Genomic DNA, 19,990 nt, shown 5'->3' with positions numbered 1-19,990 from the left:
GAGGAGCTGGGGACTCGAACCAGGATCTTCATGCCGTTTCTTGCGCTTTGTGCCATGTGCGATTAACCTGCTGCTCTACCACCCGACTCCCCTATTTTGGTATTCTATAAGTATTTGGAATATCACCAAATGATAGGTAGGTTAACTCCTTACCCTGAATACAATAACATCCAAATAACCGAATGATACTCAAAATTTACCAGCATAAACACAGCCTTTAGAATTTAAAAAAAAAGAAAACTTTGTTTTTTATAGTGTATGAGGTGAAGCAATGTTAAGTCCCAAAATAGCTATATTGTAATTGCAGCAGTTTAATGATAGTACATGTGACAGAGAAACTGCTATTTATTTATTTTAATATTTATTTTATTTATTTATTCCCTTTTGTTGCCCTTGTTGTTTTATTGTTGTAGTTATTATTGTTGTTGTCGTTGTTGGATAGGACAGAGAGAAATGGAGAGAGGAGGGGAAGACAGAGAGGGGAGAGAAAGATAGACACCTGCAGACCTGCTTCACCACCTGTGAAGCGACTCCCCTGCAGGTGGGGAGCCGGGGTTCGAACCGGGATCCTTATGCCGGTCCTTGTGCTTTGCGCCACCTACGCTTAACCCGCTGTGCTACAGCCCGACTCCCTTATTTATTTTTTTATTGGGGAATTAATGTTTTACATTCAACAGTAAATACAATAGTTTGTACATGCATAACATTCCCCAGATAAACTGACATTTTAAATAGGTAGCATTTCATGAAGAAATGTCCCTAACATTAATGACTTCAGGAACAAAGTCTTGTATTTTCCACCAAACGTATAAGTATAAATGATTTCAAGGGCAATTAGCAAATTCATTGTTTTAATGACAGGTAAAGTTTCTCTTTCATTTGTATCTCACAGAATTAGCTTTGATTTTCTTTTTTTCCCTAATTATCTTTATTTATTTGATAGAGACTGTCAGAAATGGAGAGGGAAGGGGGAAATACAGAGGGAGAGAGACAGAGAGACATGTGCAACACTGCTTTACCCCTTGCAAAGCTTTCCCTCTGCAGGTGGGGACCAGGGGCTTGAACCTGGGTCCTTGTGAGCTGTAATGTGTGCAATTAACCAGGTGCACCAACACTCAACCCCAGTTTTGATTTTCAGGATATAACATATGAGATGCCTAACTGAAGTGATTTTTTTTTTTTTACCAAGTTCATTCCTGTGTCTCTATAAACAACAATGTAGGGGAGTTGGGCAGTAGTGCAGCAGGGTAAGCGCAGGTGGTGCAAAGCACAAGGATCCCAGTTCGAGCTCCCGGCTCCCCACCTGCAGGGGAGTTACTTCACAAGTGGTGAAGCAGGTCTGCAGTTGTTTACCTTACTCTCCACCTTTCTGTCTGCTCCTCCTCTCTCCATTTCCCTCTATCCTATCCACAACAACATCAATAGCAACAACCACAATAACTACAAGGGCAACAAAAGGGAATAAATAAATATTTTTTAAAAGAATTATAAAAAAGCAATGTAATTGGCACATTGTCTTTGTCTCAGGCCATTCAAGATATAACAAAACAATGTAGGCTGAATTGTTTGTGAACAACAGAAATGTATTTCTCACTGTTTTGGAAGCTGGGAAGTTCAAGGCCAAGGCACTAGAAGACTTGATGTATGGTGAAGCACTCTTCCTTGGGAAAGTATACCATTTGGAAGGTCAGGTGGTGGTGCACCATGTTGAGCATACATGTTACAACGTGTAAGGACCAGCCTTTGGGTCCCCGGCCCCCACCTGCAATTCGCAAAGGCGAATGCTTTGCGAGTGGTGAAGCAGTGTTGCAGGTGTCTCTTTGTCTCTCTCCTCTCTATAACCCCTCCCCCTCTTGACTTCTGGCTGTCTCTATCCAATAAATAAAAAAAGAAAATATTTTTAAAAGAAATTACCAAAAAAAAGAAAAAGGAAAAGTATACCATTTTATAGGGGCACTAATCCTATTCATTCAATAGATCTCCACTCTCATAGCCTAATCATAACCCCACCTGCTAGTACCATCATTCTGGGGATTAGGATTTCAGTATATGAATCTGGGGGAAACAGGAATATCACTTGTTTATTAAATGTTTGGTAATGTAAGTATTGATCATTAATATTTTAAATGCCATTAAAATCTGATTATTAGTAATGTTATTCATGTCAAGTAACAAAGTGAATGGATTAAGAGAATATAAATTAGTCATCTTCAATCTGGAAATCATTTATATACATTCCAAAGTAATATAATGCTTTCTATTTATCTGAAGTTTGAAGAAACTGCAGAGATTATATTCGTGCCAGTAAGTCTCTAGTTTCAAATATTCTATGACCTCTTCTTTAAGGACAAAACAGTTGAAGAACAATGTAGTACCGGTAAGTATTTGGTTTCTGCAGGAAAAATAAACCTAAGCAAATTTACAAATAAGAGTTGGAGATAATTCATTTAATGTCAAAATATCAGGAGCCAAAGAAAGAGCAGACTGACTGACTGCCTTCTCTGATAAGAAGACTGGGAACTGATGTGTGCCATGCCTTGTAAAGTAGGCACTTTATTGGGTGACCTATCTCCTCCCCTGGTTATACTTAAAAAAAAAAGTGTCCCAAACTGAGAATGAATATTAAAATCCAAGTCCTAGGGGCCCGGTGGTGGTGCATTTGGTTGAGCGCACAAGTGCAAGGACCCAGGATTGAGTCCCCAGTCCCCACCTGCAGGAGGTAAGCTTTGCAACTGGTGAAGCAGGGCTGGAGGTGTCTCTCTTTCTCTCTCCTCTCTATCTGCCCCTACCCTCTGATTTCTGATTATTTAACCTGGGACTCAGAGAAACTCATGCAGCTTAAACTCTATCCAATAAATAAAGATAATTAAAAAAAAATCCATGTCCTCCAGGTAAGGGGGATTAGGTGATAAAAACTCAAAAGTCGGGAGTGGGGCGGTAGCGCAGCAGATAAAGCGCAGGTGGCACAAAGTTCAAGGACCGTAGTGAGGATCTTGGTTCCAGCCCCCGGCTTCCCACCTACAGGGGAGTCGCTTCACAGGAGGTGAAGCAAGTCTGCAGTTGTCTATCTTTCTCTCCCCCTCTCTGTCTTCCCTTTCTCTCTCCATTTCTTTCTATCCTATCCAACAACAACGACATCAATAACAACAACAATAACTACAACAATAAAACAGCAAGGGCAACAAAGGGAATAAATAAATATTAAAAAAAAAACACCTCAAAAGTCCATAGAATGATGGCAGGTCACAAATGTAAGGGTATATTTGAGATCAGGTGGTTGTTCTTCATTTTCCTTCATGTTTTTTTTTTTTTTTTTTTTTGCCTCCAGGGTTATTGCTGGGACTCGGTGCCTGCACTGTGAATCCACTGCTCCTGGAGGCTATCTTCCCCTCATTTTTGTTGCCTTTGTTGTTCTTGTTGTTATTGATGCCATTGTTATTGGATAGGACAGAGAGAAATGGAGAGAGGAAGGGAAGACAGAGAGAGGGAGAGAAAGACCGACACCTGCAGATCTGCTTCACCGCCTGTGAAGTGATGCCTGTGAATCAACCCCTGTGCAGGTGAGGAACCAGGGGATCGAACTGGGATCCTTATCCTGGTCCTTGCACTTTGCTCCACCTGTGCTTAACCCGCTGTGCTACTGCCCGACCCCCCTTCATGTTGTTGTACAACGGGTTTCTTCTGTCCTGTCTGCCTTTATCTTCTTTATCACTCTGTCAACCTGTCCCTCACCTAGATTCTATAGAATTTAAGGACTTCTTATAAAGTGTGGAATGGAGAAATCCAGTTGAGATCATGAATGGATAAAGGTCCATGACTCTCCCTCCCATATGTAAAAACTTGTCAGAATCTAATCAGGACACACAGAGCACACACTAAGTAGACAGAATTTAGCATAAACATTATTAAGGGTTAGGAGATAGCTCACATGGTAGAGCACATTCTTCACCACGTATGAAGGCTCAGCTTTGAGCCCTTAGCACCTACAGGAGTAGGCTTCATGAATGGTGGAGCAGTGCTGTTATTTTTCTCCTCTCACTCTTTTTTCCCTTATGTATCTAAAAATAATTTTTAAAAAAATGCCACCAGGAATAGTAAAATCATGCAAGGAACAAAAAAAAAGATTAATAGTATACAATTGTAAACTATTACGAATATTGAGTTGTCAACTTGAAAGACTGAGATAAAACCATGGTGTCATGGAGTAAAGAATTACAGGAAGTAACAATTTCCCTTAGGGTAGAAAAAAAAATGAAGGAAAGAGCTGGGATTATTAAACCACAGGAACTCAGAGAAGCTCATGCACCTTAAACTCTGGTGCATCTTAACCAATACTGGTGCCTCTGAGCTCTGGTGAGGCTTCTCAGTGCCAAGAGCCAGACCTCAAAGAAGGGGCACAGTGAACCTGATTTTACAAGTGCTAAAAAATTGAAAACTACTACTGTTCTGGTGAAAAAGTTGCTGAGATGGGACTTGCAGGAGGAACGGGACATAGACAGGGAGTCCACGGAAACAAAAAAGCAAGTTCCACCTTTCCTAGTGATTTTCCTCAAGAGCCCCCAGATAGCTGCACCCTCTGGCAAAAGAGAAATGTAGTTCTCCCAGTTCAGCAGAGAACAGTGTGAAAGATTTAGTTATGAAAGACAATAGTTTGACTGCAGCATCCCACTGACAATACAAGTGAAATATAGCCTCATAATTCAAAGTGATGGCTTAATTATCTCAACAACTGAATGAAGAAGAAAACCATATAAACATTTAAATAAATTTCAAATAGTCTAGTCATTAAATTAAATTAAATTCTCACTGCAGTTGGGGGAAGGCTTAAATATCAAACTATAAAAATTCCTTTTATAACTTTGTGGTATTCCATTTTGTGGGTATATATAGCATTCATCATTTAGTGGGTATTGGGTTGTTCAGTTTTTGGCTATTATGAATAACGGAGTAATGAACATTCCTGTACACGTTTTAATTTGAGGTCATTCATGCCTTTTTACTTCTCTTATGTATATAAGTAGAATTACATACAGTCTTGCTTCTTTGCATGCTTTATCATATTTGGCTTAAAACTGGACATTTTAGATATTATACTCTGATCACACTAAAAAAAATCACATTATCTTACTTTCTCATAATTTAATGTTCTCTTGTGATAGAACCTTCCCTATTTAGTGACTTTTCTATCCTCGTTTTTAAAGACTTTTTTCATCTTGTTTGTTCTCAAAGTTGCTAGCTACTGGTTTGATAGAGATTTCCTCAAATTTCTAAAACTGGAGAGGAAGGTAGAAGGGGAAAAAGGCTTTTCACAGTCTTAGAGACACTGGCTCTGTGTTTGGCTCTTTGCTCTTGTATACATTCCAACTTTTTACAATTCTGCCTTAGCCCTCATTGTGTTTTATTTTATTATTTGTTTGTTTTTGTTTTTTGCTTGAGATGAACCTAAATCCAAGGAAGAGTAGAAACCATAGGCTCTTCACAGATCTTTTTTTAAGCAGTTTTTATTAAATTTATTTATTTATTATTATCTTTATTTATTGGATAGAGTCAGCCAGAAATCAAGAGGGAGGGGGTGATAGAGAGGGAGAGAGACAGAGACACCTGTAGCCCTGCTTCACCACCCCTGCAGATGGGGACTGGGGGCTTGAACCCAGGTCCTTGCACACTGTAATACATGCACTCAACCAGGTGCACCACCACCCGGTCTCCTTCACAGATCTTTTCCGAGGTTACATCTGACTCTGAACACGTGTATGAGCTTCTCAGTTCTTCATTGTGTAAAAAAAAGGTCTTGTTAAATCGTTGACTTTCTAAAGAATGCTTTTAAACTTTTCCTCCCAGGTTTTTAGCATAGCTATGTTTATTCCATCAATAATATTTTGCCCTAGGTATCTGGAATTTGTTCTTTTAGAAAACTATTTAAAAGAATGCCATCAATATTATGAGAGCATTGTTAGTTAAATGAAGCATGGGGAAGCACAGTGAGTCAGTCAGTTCCTCAAGGTGCCCTCAGGTCAAAATAGAAAAACACAATTCCTTGGCAATTAGATCCACTCCTCTCCCTCCAAAACCAGATATTCACACCGACACATCATGGTACCATCTGTCATAGTGGGGAAGGAACTGGTTCAAAGTTATGTCAAAATGTCACAAAGGCTTCCTACTCCTAGCCACTTGAGTCATCTTTTCCTATATTTAACTTTTGCTTAGTTGTTCTAAAGCTTTGACTAGCTTTCAGAGTCCTGACCAGTTGATTCTGACAGTATGCTGCAAAATTAGCATAGGCAGCATTTCAGATTATGAAAACCAGAAAGCTCATTTTTCAAAATATGGTCTTAGAAAAGAATAAATATATAAAACAGAATCCAGACCAGGAAACTTAGTCCAAATATAATATAATTTTGTCCAAAATAAATTGTTGCTTTAGACTTTGGGTGGTATTTCAACTATGTGTCCTCAAAAATCTTGGACTCACTGAATAACAGATTTGTAAGTGCACTTTTATAATGATCTGACCATTTAAGATCAGTTGTTTCTTTTTTTAAAAAATTTTTTGTTTTATTTACTTATTTATTATTGGATAGAGACAGAGAGAAATTGAGAGGGGAAGGTGAGCTAGTGAGGGAGAGAGAGACACCTGCAGCCCTGCTTCACCACTTGCAGGTGGGAACAGGGGCTTGAACCCAAGTCCTTGCACATGGTGCTTAACCAGTTGTGCCACTGCCTGGCCCCTCGGGTCAGTTGTTTCTTCAGTTTACCACAGTCACCAGGGCTTTGAGTTAGCAGTTAGGAAATGCTGTCAACAAGAGACAGGTTTTTACATATAGTAATAATGGTTGAACTACCAGCTGGTCATCTCTAGTTGTCACACAACTTTTACAATGAACAATGTTGGAAAGTTATTATACAAATAATAAAAATACTGTGAGACTGACTGTGCTTGCTCTGGGAAGGTGAGTGATGTTGAATGTTTTTTTATACTCAAGGATTTTAGTTGAGAAAATAATCTAGTTTGGGAGTCGGGCGATAGCCCAGTGGTTAAACGCACGTGGTGCAAAACACAAGGACCTGCTTAAGGATCCCGGTTCGAGCCCCCGGCTCCCCACCTGCAGGGGAGTCGCTTCACAAGCAGTGAAGCAGGTCTGAAGGTGTCTATCTTTCTGTCCCCCTCTCTGAATCCCCCTCCTCTCTCCACTTCTCTCTGTCCTATCCAACAAAGACATCAATAACAACAAAAAAAAATAATCTACTTCAAAAATCCAGGAAAAAATAAATTAAAAAGGCAAAGCAAGTAGAAAAAAAACGAAAGCAGAAAATCATCATGAGTCTGCAAATCAAAAAGCAATACATAAAAATCAATGAGTCAAAAGTTAATTCCTTGAAAAAAATTAATAAATTTCTCAAGTCATCTAGGAAGTCCAAGGGGGTTGGGAATTGTGATAAAATAACAATCAGAAAAGAAACAGGACATATCACCTTAAATTGTGCAGACACAAAAGTACAATCAGGAGGATGGGGGGGGTTTAAAAAATAATAATAAAATAATAATAAAAAGTACAATCAAGAAATACTACTAAATGTTCTATATACAAATTTGACAACTAAAATGTACCTTGAAAAGCACAAGCTATCATATCACACTTGCCTGACATGAAATACTTCATCTTCAATAGTCTTTATTGAATAGTCCAATAGCATTATTGAAGAAATACGATTTTTGTTTGTTTTTTTCCTCCAGGCTTATCGCTAGGGCTGGGTGCATACACTACGAATCCACTGCTCCTAGAGGCTACCCCCCCCCATTTTTGTTATTATTGTTGGATAGGACAGAGAGAAACCAAGAGAGGAGGGGAAGACAGGAGAGACGGGGGGGGGGGGGGGGGGGAGGGGGGGAGATAAAGACACTGATCTGCTTTACCACTTGTGAAGCGACGCCCCCTACAGGTAGGGAGGGGGGCTCGAACTGGGATTCTTATGCTGATTCGTGGGTTTTGCACCATGAGCACTTAACTGACTGCACTACCGCCTGGCCCCGTTTGTTTTTTGTTATAATTGGGGCTGGGTTCTGGCACTACGAATCCACTGCTCCTGGCGGCCATGTTTTCTTTTCTTTTCCTTTTCTTTTATTTATTTATTATTTTTTATTTTACTTGATAGGACAGAGAAAAGTTGGGGAGTAGGGAGACAGAGAGACAGAAAGACATCCGGGAGCCAAGTGGTGGCGCACCTGTTAGCCACCGCACGTTACACTGCACAAGTACCCGGGTTGGAGCCCCCACCCCCCACTCACGGAGGGGGAAAGGTTTGCGAGTGGAGAAGTAGTATTGCAGGTGTCTCTCTGACTCTCTCCCTCTCTATTTCCTCCTTCCCTCTCAATTTCTGGCTGTCTCAAACCAATAAATAAATAAAGATAATAAAATAAAAAGAAAGACATTTGCAGACCTGCTTCGACACTTGTGAAGCATCCCCCTGCAGGTGGGGAATGGGGCTTGAATCTAAGTCTTTGTGCATAATAAGTCTTAAATCTAAGTCTTATGTGCTCTTAACCGGGTACGCCACCGCCCAGCCCCCAGAAATAGGATTTATACTTTAATTTTTTTTTTTACTTACTTATTTAATTTGATAGGGCAGAGAGAAATTGGGGGGGGGGATAATAGAGTGGGAGAGAAAAAGAGATACCTGCAATACTACTTTTCTTTTTAAAAGTTTTTTGCCTTTATATTTATTTGTTACTGGATAGAGATAGAGAAAAATTGAGAGGGGTGAGGGAGATAGAAGGAAAGAGACAGAGACTTGGACCCGCGTCCTAGCGCATTGTAATGCGTAAACTTAACCAGGTGCGCCACCGCCTGGCCCACCTGCAGTACTACTTCGCCACTCACGAATCTTCCCTCCTGCAGGTAGAAACCGTGGTCGAACCCTGTGACCTTGCGCATGATAAGCTGTGCGCTCCACTGGGTGCATCTATTCCTGTCCTGGACCCTAGGATTTATCATTTTTTAAAAAATATTTTATTTATTTTATTTTTGAGAGAAATGCAGAGAGAGACAGAGAAAAACACCAGAGCACTACTCAGCTCTGGTTTATGGTGGCGGGGGATTGAACCTGGGATTTAGAAGCCTCAGGCATGAGAGTCTGTTTGCATAACCATTATGCTCCCCCACGGATTTATCATTTTTAGGAGATAGGCTTTTTGTGTGTTTGTTTTTCCTCAGAGCACTTCTCAGCTCTGGATTGTGGTGATTGAACCCTAGACCTCCAACTCTCAGACATGAAAGTCTGCTGTATAAACAACTGTTACGTCCTCAGGATTTTAAAATAATTTTTAAAACACCCAAAGTCTGGGGGTAGATAGCATAATGGTTATGCAAAGAGACTCTCATGCCTGAGGCTTCGAAGTCCTAGGTTCAATCCCCTGCACTGCAAGCCAGAGCTGGGCAGAGCTCTGGTGTTCCTCTCTCTCTCTCTCTCTCTCTTCCTCTCTGCATCTCTCTCAAAAATAAAATAAACAAAATAAAAAAAATTTAAAAAAACACCCAAAGTCTACCAGACTTACTTTATTGTAGAATTCTACAGAATATCTAATAAAGAATTAGCATCAATTCTATGCAACCTAGTTCAGAAAGGAGAAGAGGAATAGACACTTTCCAATTGTTATTATGCAGCAAATGCTAACCTGATACCAAAATCATACCAAGAAAGTACAAAAAAGTGGTAGGTGGGATCCGAGAGACAGCTCATGAAGTAGTATATATGCTCCATGCCATGCTGAGTCCCAGGTTCCAATCCTGGCACCACATGGGGGTGCCTTCACACTTGGAGAAGCTCTTTAGCAGTGATGTCTTACCCCTCCCCCACCTTTCTGGCTGCATGCTTGTGCAAGAACTCTGATCTACAAAAAAAGGATTAAATAAAACTGAACAATGTACATGTTAAAATTGTAGTTTCTCTACTTTGTAACAATTCACTGTTTGCCACTGGACAAAGAGAGACCAGAGCTCTGCTCTGGTATATGTGGCACCATGGATCAAACCTCAGAACTCACACATTCAAGTCCTGTGCTCTACCTATTAAGCAACCTCCCCAGGCCCATGATAATATTATCTACCCCTTTTTAAATGTTGTCCTGTTTATTAAGTATGAGAGAGTTTCACTGAGAGGAAGAGAGAAGGAGAGAAGTAGAAGCACCAGTGTGGTATGTGCAATGCAGAGAATCAAACCAGGAACTGGAAACATTCAAGTCCCGAATTCTACCACTTCCCTGTCCCCTAGGCCTCCAATAATTCCCAGGTGGTTTAATGACCAAACATAACAGGAAAAAACAGTATATTTCATGAGCTTAGAACAGAAAAGTATTTCTTTTTTGCCTTTTTTTAAAAATGGCCTCATCTATATGCAATTCCATTGTTCCCAGATAACTTTTTAAAAAATATCTATTCCCTTTTGTTGCCCTTGTAGTTTTATTATTGTTGTAGTTATTGACGTCATCGTTATAGGACAATGGAGAGAGGCGGGGAAGACGGTGGGGAGGGCGGATAGACACCTGCAGACCTGCTTCACTGCCTGTGAAGTGACTCCCCTGTTGGTGGGCAGACGGGGGCTTGAACCAGGATCCTTAACGCCCGTCCTTGCGCTCTGCACCACCTGTGCTTAACCCACTGCACTACCACCTGACTCCCCTCCCAGATAACTTTTTAAAATTCTTTTTATTAAAAATGGTGGTAAGGCTGCAACAAAAACAACTCCACTAAAAAATGGAGGAAAGACATGACCAGATTCTTCACTAGAGAAGATATTCAAAAGGCATATGAAAACAAACTATCGGAGAAACGCAAGTCAAGAAAAAATGAAATTATCACCTCACCCCTGTGAGAATGGCCTACATCAAAAAGGACAGAAAAAAGTGCTGCCAAGGATGCAGGGGGAAAAACAAACACTTTTCTGCTGTTGGGGTGGGTGTCAATTGATCTAGTCACTGAGGAAAACAATTTGGAGGTTCCCCAAAACATTATAAATGAACCTACTAGACTGGGGAGACAACATAATGGTTATGCAAACAACTTTCAAGCCTAAAGCACTTAAGTTCCCAGGTTCAACCCCCAGCACAACCATAAGGCAGAGCTGAACAGTGCTCTGGTAAGAAAGTAAAATATAAATAAATTCTAAAATTAAAAAAAAAAATTGACCATATGATCTGGCAGTTTTTCTTAAAGGCGTCTATTCAAAGAACATAAAAACACCTATCTGAAGAACCATACACATTCCTATGCTCATGATAACAATACTAGTAATAGCCAAAATTTGGAAACAACCAAAATTTCTAACACTGTGGTATATTAAGAACATTGTGGTATACAGACACAGAGGACTTCTACATAGTTGTAAGAAATGATGAAGTATTTTTGTTACAACATGATGGAACTGGAGGGGACCATGTTGAGTGAAATAAATTATGAGAAGGATAAATACCAGATTATCTCACTCGTAGATGGAATCTAAGAAACAAAGCAAAAACGATACAAGATGGTCTGTGAACCATTGCAGCAGATCTGGGGTTAGAAGGTGTAAGGGAAGAGTGTTAAGAGAACACTGGTTATCTCAGACCTTATGGTGGAGTAGGATGACTATTTGGTGAAATATACTGAAACCTATTTTGGGAAAATGTGGAAATATACCCTCATGACAACAACATTCCTTCAATAAGGTGGGGGAAATTATCCTACAAAGGCATAGGTGGAAACAAAGAAAAACTTAAGATTAGCCCTCTTTACAGAGCTGGTCTTCTGTGGGAAGAGTCTTTTTTCCCCCCCTCCAGGGCTATTGCCGAGCTCGTGCCTGCACTACGAAGCCACTGCTACTGGCAGCCATCTTTTTTCCACTGTTGTTGCTGATGTTCTTGTTGGAAAAAAACAGAGAGAAATTGAGAGACCAGGGGAAGATAGAGATAGACACCAGCAGACTTGCTTAATTGCTTGCGGAGAGCAACTCCCTGCAGGTGGAGAGCCAGGGGCTCAAATCGGGATCCTTGTGCCAGTCATCGCACTTTGCACCATGTGCACTTAACCCAGTGTGCTACTGCTCCACCCCCAGGAAAAGTCTTTATCTCAAAGCTAACCTGCATTCTGCCTCTAGGCCTTCTCCTATGAAATTAGTTCTTTTGCCAAAGACATACATTGGAGGTGATAGATTTTTGCATCCCTGCTTCAGTAACTACTTTATTATTTCTTTTTTATTTTGCCAGAGCACTGCTAAACTCTGACTTATGGTGGTGCTGGGGATTGAATTTGGAACCTTTGGCTCCTCAAGTACGAAAGTCTTTTTACATAAGCATTATGGCATCTCCCCAGCCCAGTAACTACTCTTCTATTGCCTCAAGATCTTTCTTGATGACCTTGCTTTGTTACCAAATTCAACGTTCAGATTGCTTGCACTTGAAATCCAATACCCAAGAGTCAAGAGTTTGTGCAAGAAAAAACAAGAATTGTACAGAAGTCAGCAACTTAAAAAGAACAGCAGACTTAAGTCTCAAGAAACCATTTTGTTCTCAGAATGGGGTTTGGTGTTTATAAGGGGCTAGTGAGGGAGAAGGGGTTAGTCACATGGCCACCTGGCTTGCATCAGAGGTTTAGTAAACCATCCCAGAGTGTATGTGACTGGATCCTTGTTTACTATTCTTTAGTATTAAGAGACAAAGCAAAGGACATAAGAGATAAATATGTGGAGAGCAAATATCTAATACATGCTCACTAAGACCTTTCCTCCAAAGTAAGTCCCTATCCTTCTTCTCTTTTTAAATTTTTATTAGTTATTTAGTAATGATTAACAAGATTGTGGTGTAGGAGGGGTACAAGTCCTTCTACCAGAGTTCCATATCCCCTCCTCTCCATTCCTATCCCTCTTCTAACCACTGAAACTGTCTCTCATTTTGGACTGTGCTCTGTGAAGTTCCCCTCCTTTTTGTTCCTCTTTTCTTTTCTTTTCTTTCCTTTTCTTCTCCTCAGGCTGAATCTTCAGATAGAAAGAGAGAGACAGAGACATAGAGACAAAGGAAGAGAAAGAAAGATACCTCAGCACAGAAGCATCCCTCAGCATGGTAGGGGCTGAATTAGAACTTGGGTCTTGACATGGCAAAGCAGGATATCTCTCTGATCCCTGTGAAGCCTCTTCTCTCTTCTCTTCCCCTCTCCTTCTCGTGGCCACCTTGGGCCTCAGTGTCTGCATGACCAATTCAGCACCCCTAGCACCCATTTTCTCTCTCTCTCTTTCTTTTTAAATTATTTATTGGATACAGATAAATATCAAGAGGGAATGGGGAGATAGGTAGAGGAAGAGAGAGACCTACAGCACTACTTTACTGCTTGAGAAGATTTCTCTCTGCTAGTGGGGACCAGGGGTTTGAACCTGGATCCTTGTAAATTGTATCATGCAAACTCAACTAGGTGGGCCACCACTCAGTCCCCTTACTCTTTTCTTTCTTCCTTCCTTCCTTCCTTCCTTCCTTCCTTCCTTCCTTTTCTTCTTCTTCCTCCTCTTCCTCCTCCTCCTCCTCTTCTTCTTCTTCCTCCTCCTCTTCCTCTTCTTCTTCTCTCTATCCTTAATTTGTTAGGACTGAAAGAAACTGAGGAGGTTGGCTAGGGAGATAGTGCAGTAGATAAGAAATTGAGGAGGTGCTTCCCCAGAGCCCCACTCTACTAGGGAAAGAGAGAGGCAGACTGGGAGTATGGACTGACCAGTCAACGCCCATGTTCAGCGGGGAAGCAATTACAGAAGCCAGACCTTCCACCTTCTGCAACCCACAATGACCCTGGGTCCATGCTCCCAGAGGGATAGAGAATGGGAAAGCTATCAGGGGAGGGGGTGGGATATAGAGATCTGGTGGTGGGAATTGTGTGGAGTTGTACCCCTCCTATCCTACAGTTTTGTTAATGTTTCCTTATTAAAATAAATTAAAAATAAGAAATTGAGGAGGTGAAGATTGGGAGAGAAAGATATCTGCAGTACTGCTTCACCTCTCATAAAGCTTCCTCCAGAAGGTGCGGACAGGGCTTGAGCCCAGGTCTATGCATTTGGTAACATGTGCACTCAACTGACTGCACTGCCACTCAGCCACTCCCCTTGAAGTTTCTCATCTAATTTAATTCCCTCTTGTAAGGAACTCCTCCTCTCCTGTGCTCTATAGAACTCCAAGTAGAAAAAAGGCCAATACTTTCACCTTTTTATACTATTTAAATACAATTCAAGAAATAGACATAACACTTGGATGCTTCCTAACATTTTTTAAAAATAAATTAGTGTAATTTAAATAGTATGGGATTCTGGGGGAGGACAGAACTTTGGTGGTGAGTGTAGTATGGAACTATATGCCTGCAATATTATAATCTTGTAAACCATTATGAAATTATTAATAAAATAGCATTAAATTTAAAATAAGTAGCATAGGTTCCATTAAAATGTAAGGAGATGAACCTAATCACTTCTTATTTCACAGATATGTTGACGACTATTTGCTATGATTTATATCAACCGCTGATAAGTATTTTATGGCTGGTCAGGAAGTCATGATAGAGAACTTCTCCAGGATGAGTTGGATACTGCTGAGTCCTCATTACACAAAGTTTTTGAAATTGAGCAAGAGATGGCAAGATGTCAGGCTGATGTACATGAAGACCATCAATGACCATGCTGTCAATCATATCCAATACAAAGTTGACTTCCTCTTCTGCACAGATGTGGATCAAGTGCTCCAAAAGAAAAATGGGTCGGAGACTCTGGGGGCAGTTCTGTAACTTAGTCACTTATCTGTTGATGTAAGGCAATTTCAACAATGTTACTTTATGACAGAAGTGAGTTATCAGAAGCTCATATACTTATGGATCAGGAAGAATTTTATTACCATGTTGCTGTGTTTGGTGACACTCCTATTCAGGTTCTCAATGTCACCAGGGAGTGTTTCAAAGGAATCATTAATGATAAGAAAAATGACATTGAAGCAGTGTGGCATGATGAAAGTCGCTTAAATATTTCTTTCCCCATAAATTCACTAAACTCTGATTACTGCTGAGATTTCAGTTGAAGAAAATATTCTGATATCAGTGCTGTTGAACTCTACTGAGCTATTAAGGATTATAACATCGTAGGGTATAAAACTAATTTAGTAGCCCTTCTATCAATTTTCTGAATTTAGAGTATCATTCTATCTCCTTCCTTAACAAAACTAGCAATGGGAGAGTTGGGCGGTAGCACAGTGGGTTAAGTGCATGTGGCATGAAGCGCAAGGACCGGCCTAAGGATCCCGGTTCGAGCCCCCAGCTCCCCACCTGCAGAGGAGTCACTTCACAGGCGGTGAAGCAGGTCTGCAGGTGTCTATCTTTCTCTCCCCCTCTCTGTCTTCCCCTCCTCTCTCCATTTTTCTCTGTCTTATCCAACAACGACATCAACAACAACAACAATAACTATAACAACAATAAAAAAAACTAGCAATGGCAGATTTTAACACTGAAAAAGCCTTTGATGAAATAACAAACCCACCAACACCACACACTCATATTTTCCCCCTCACATTTCATTTTGAATTACCAACAACATAGCTGTTTAAGAGCTTATGTGCACACGTATCCATAAACTACTGCAAAATATATACCTGAAAGCAGGACTACACTAGAGTTTGCAGTGAGTACCTCCCTAACACTTCCTCTCCACTATTCCAAGCTTGGGATCCATGATTGCTCAACAAATTGTTTGGCTTCATATGTTAACTCTCTTTTCAATCACCAGGTTCCAGATGCCACCAGGATGCTGGCTAGGCTTCCCTGGATTGAAGACCCCACCAATGTGTCCTGGAGCTCAGCTTCCCCAGAGTCACACCCTACTAGGGAAAGAGAGAGGCAGACTGGGGGTATGGACCGATCAGTCAACGCCCATGTTCAGCGGGGAAGCAATTACAGAAGCCAGACCTTCTACCTTCTGCAACCCTCAACGACCCTGGGTCCATGCTCCCAGAGGGATAGAGAATGGGAAAGCTACCATGGGAGGGGGTGGGTTATGGGGATTGGGTGTTGGGAATTGTGTGGAGTTGTACCCCTCCTACCTTATGCCTTTGTTCACTAATCCTTTCTTAAATAAAAAATTTATATATATAAAAAAAAGAATAAATATATTGACATAGGATGGAGATGTAGTGATATCACGTTCAATGTGAATATGAGGAAATATTATCTCTTGGATCACATTGAACAAAAAAGAATATATCACAAGAAGAGGCCAAAAATATTTCAATAAGCCAAGTAGATATATTCAATATATTTCTCATATTGTTGAGAGAAAGGGGTTGTCTAGAAGTACGGATAGTGAAAACTATACTAGTATATTCTCTATGTAGATCTTTGAAGACACTGAAGCTGCCACTGGATGATCTGACAGAAACTTATGAAACTTTGAGTCAAAGATAAGTGTATATTTTAAAACTACAAAAATGATTTCTATAAAAATTAATGAAAATAAAATTTTAAATATGCTCCTTTGGATAATCAATAGTTCTCAAATTTTAGATAGTTTATTTCTAAAGTAACTGTCTAAAGATATTTAAGCATATTACAGCTTATTATTTTAGAAATATTAATGAGTGAGAGAGAGAAAAACATTCAAGCTTTTCTCTTCCTATCTTGCTCTTTTCTGCCAGCGGTTTTTCCATGGTCTGGAGCATGGGACTCTGGGAAATGTAGTCCTCGGCCACATCAAGCAGAGGAGAGGATGGGAGATCCTAGAATAAAATAAATGGCTACCACAACCTACTCATGTTTCTTCAAAGAACTCATTATGCTTCTGCCTGTGAAACAATTCCAAATTTCCATTTTGCAGAACCCAACTAACTTTGCTGCAAATAATTACTGTTTTCCAAAAACCAAACAAAAAAAAAAGTGATACAAAAACATCATCTAACATAGTTTCCCTCACTGCAAATGATATGTGTTCCTCTCCCTCAGGACTGATGTGTCTTTTCAGGGTTTAGTGATTTAACTCTGATTTAAATTGTAAAGAACAATCAACACTCATAGTAAATGGTAGGAAGCAGAAGAGGGAAATACTTTGCTAACATCTCTATATATTTGTACACACACACACACACACACACACAGTATAGGCTTATGGATAAATACAAAAAATATGCCGCTGGTTGGTTACAAAGTGATATTTCTATGTATCGCTTCTTCTTCCCCTTCTCCTCCTCCTCCTCCTCCTTCTTTTCCCCCTACAATCCAACCCATGTTCCTAAACCCCTAACAGAGCTCATCTGAAGGGTTCTTTGCCCAGTAGAAGGATAACAAGCATTTTCCCTGTTGTATCTGAGTCTTCAGTGGCTCTCACTGGATTGCCAGTTTTCCCTTCGCAAAGGCTATCAGTTAAGGTAGTATTAAGAGCTTCCTAGTTCTAAATACATCCTAGAATTCAAAATGTAGTCTTCATTCTACTATTGTGTAGCAGCAACCTACTTTCATCTTGATGAGTGTGTCCACTAATCAAATACAGAAATTCCTTCATTGATTCAGCTATTGATTCATCATAATGAGAACATAAAATGACCAGGGAAACCTCAGATTCTAAATCAACTGGCCTGTCTATGTTTCCTGGTAGAAACAGTCCTTCTTTGTGTAACAGGACCTCAAAATTCACTCATACAAAGTTGCAGATATACAGCAACTATTACCCTTGTGGACCATCTGGTGTAATTGGAAAAGAGGGTCTCACACCTTTTAATTTCAGAATGTGTGCATTCTGACTCTGAGAAAGACAGTATGAGTGGTCTGGGAGGTGGCACAATGGATAAAGCACTAGACTCACAAGCATGAGGTTCTGAGTTCAATCCCCAGCAGCACATGTACTAGAGTGATATCTGTTTCTTTCTCTCTTTTCTCCTTTCTCATTAATTAATAAATAAAGTATTTTCCTTTAAAGAGAAAGACATGGGCGTTGACTGGTCGGTCCATACTCCCAGTCTGCCTCTCTCTTTCCCTAGTAGGATGGGTCTCTGGGGAAGCTGAGCTCCAGGACACATTGGAGGTGTCTTCAATCCAGGGAAGTCTGGCCGGCATCCTGATGACACCTGGAACCTGGTGACTGAAAAGAGAGTTAACAAAAAATAAATAAATAAATAAAAAATAAAGAGAAAGACATTATGATATAGTGACCAGTGTTTTTAATACTTACTTTATCAGTTATTTAATAATAGTTTACTAGACCATAAGATTACAGAAGTTTAGTTCCATACTACACCACCACATTTTTGTGCTTCCCTCACCCCACTCCACACGTCACCCCCCAGGATATCCACCATAGTTTTCACAAAATCTTAGAGACAGTTTAGCTTCTTTTTTAAAAACAAGTTCACATGTTTTCAGTTTTTTATTTTGTACACAGAGTGAAACCATCCAATACTTGTCAGAAAAATGCTGGTCATTTAGTAACAGATACAAACTATAGCAAGAAAAGAGCTTGAATACACACAGACACACACACACTGAGCAAAACAAACAAAAAACCTGAAAGACAAAACTTGAATTTATCTGTGTGTCCCCCCCCCACACACACACAACACACACAGACATTTTTAAAATGCAGAGTCAGGGGTGGGTAGTACAATCTTTATGCAAAAGATTTTCCTGCCTGAGACTCCAGTGTTTCAGGTTCAATCCCAGGCACCATCAAAACCTAGAGCTGAAAAGTACTATAGTGAAGGCGGGGAGAAAAATGGGGGCTGGGAAGTAGCACAGCAGGTTAAGTGCACATGGCACAAAGTGCAAGCACAGGCGCAAGGATTCCGGTTCAAGTCCCTGGCTTCCCACCAGTGGGGGGAGGGGGGGGAGTCGAATCACAATCAGTGAAGCGGGTCTGCAGGTGTCTGTCTTTCTTTTCTTCTTTCTGTCTTCCCCTCCTGTCTCTGTCTCTCGATTTCTCTCTGTCTTATCCAAAATGACAACAATAACAACAACAATGATAAACAACAAGGGCAACAAAAAGGGGAAAAATAGCCTCCAGGAGCAGTGGATTCATAGTGCAGGCACTGAGCCCCAACAATAACCCTGGAGGAAAAAAAAAAAACATGAGAAGGAGGAGAGGGAAGAAAATGTGAAGAGGAGGAGGAAGAGAAAGAGGGAAGGGGCAGTAGAGACAACGCAGCAGTGTTCCACCATCCATGGAGCTCCCCTGGTGCCTTCCATGGTGTTTCCTTATAGTGTCAGGGCTCAAACCATGATACAAGGTAAAGCAAATGTTCTACTGGGTGAGCTGTATGTACCTCATCTCCCGTCCTCTCAGGTCATTCTTATAATAGTTTTTCCTAGAAAAACCACCTCACTTAAATGTAAGTGATAGAAAGTTGTATATTTAACACTGAGGCAAGATACTATATATTATAAAAAATATAGCTGCTGGGGGTCGAGCAGTGGCGCAGTGGGTTAAGTGCACGTGGCGCAAAGTGCAAGGACCAGTGTAAGGATACCGGTTTGAGCCCCCGGCTCCCCACCTGCAGGGGAGTCGCTTCATAAGCGGTGAAGCAGGTCTGCAGGTGTCTATCTTTCTCTCTCCCTCTCTGTCTTCCCCTCCTCTCTCCATTTCTCTCTGTCCTATTCAACAATGGCAACATCAATAACAACAACAACAATACTAACTACAACAATAAAAAAACAACAAGGTCAATAAAAGGGAATAAATAAAAATAAATATTAAAAAATTATTATCTTTATTTATTAGTTAGAGACCCCACTCATGAAGCTTTCCCCTGCATTTGGGAACTGGGAGCTTGAACCCAGGTCCTTGTGCATTGTAACAAGTGCACTCAACCTGGTGCACCACCACCAATCCCACCAGAAAATACACTTTTTAAAGTAAATGTAAATCAATTTAGGGGGCAGAATATTATATCTACTACATAAAAACACACTCATAAATACCTCATTTTATTTTCACTGAAGCTGAGTGGGACTGCTCAAAGTTT

This window comes from Erinaceus europaeus, chromosome 10, assembly GCF_950295315.1.
Source record: "Erinaceus europaeus chromosome 10, mEriEur2.1, whole genome shotgun sequence".
Lineage (NCBI taxonomy): Eukaryota > Metazoa > Chordata > Mammalia > Eulipotyphla > Erinaceidae > Erinaceus > Erinaceus europaeus.
This window is presented reverse-complemented; position numbering follows the sequence as displayed.